Source organism: Monopterus albus, unplaced genomic scaffold (genome assembly GCF_001952655.1).
Source record: "Monopterus albus unplaced genomic scaffold, M_albus_1.0 scaffold13.1, whole genome shotgun sequence".
Lineage (NCBI taxonomy): Eukaryota > Metazoa > Chordata > Actinopteri > Synbranchiformes > Synbranchidae > Monopterus > Monopterus albus.
Window position 1 is genome coordinate 3,111,523 of NW_018127893.1, and position 1,120 is coordinate 3,112,642.

Genomic DNA, 1,120 nt, shown 5'->3' on the forward strand with positions numbered 1-1,120 from the left:
ACCAACAATAGTTTAAAACTGCTAACATTTTTTTTTCCAAAAGGTGGTAGTTTATGATTTTGAGGGAGTTAACTGTATAGAAAACCGGGATTGAAGAGCACAGTTTTCTTTTTGCTATACCTGGCAATACAAATCATTCACTGCAGTATCCCTTCTGCCACTATGTGACTATGATCCCTCACCAAATCATAGCAGCTAACATTAGGCACACATGCTCACTGGCTGGGCAATATGGCAAATTCATCCATCAACTCCAAAGATCTACACAGTTGCTGTCTTGAGAGCTGGAAAGGGATCATTCAAGATTAGCATGATGCAGTACTGGATTAGATGTTTTTACATTATTCTGATGTTCAACAATGTATCAATATAAAAAACCCACTGGAATAATACAGTGGCACAAAAGGGACACTGCAGGGCGTTTTTTTTTTTTTCCTCAAAGGCAGTTGGATGCCTGTGATGTTTAAGCCTATACAAAAGTAACATTTTATCCAAAAAACTATACAACCAGTAACTACATACTCTGAAGAAGCAAGGTGGCTAATTCAGGTCAAAACTGGATAAAAGCAGGGCTTGTTCTGACTCATCATATGAGATTGTTTGCGTGCCCAGTTTGACTGTGGCAGAGCTGCAGCTAAAATGACTATATTACATTAAGTACATCATTTTTGCAGGGCAGCTCTTGTGCATATTTTGTATGAAAACAAGCCCTGCTTTCATCAATATAGTTCCTCTATTTACAGTACAGGCCGGGTAGTTTAGTCCTCTGTACTGAGGTAGTCAACCAACCCTTTAAAGACAAGTTCTGAAAAGAACCACTTTCCTGGAATGCCTGACTTATCCATGCCAGGTGGGTACACCCTAAACCTGCAAATGTTCTTTCAAACATCCAGATCAAACAATTAAGATTAACATGGATATTCTGACAATAAAATTGCTATTAGCACAAAAATATACAATAGTATCAAGCTCATTTGAGCCACTTCAAACTTAAAAGTGCAAATTTTTCAATTTTTTTTTTAAATGGCATATTCAGGGACAAGGAAGGGGTAGATTGTAAGGGCAATACATACAGCCCTGTCTATCAGGGCTGGGTACAAGGGCAAAGAGGCTGTGTTGA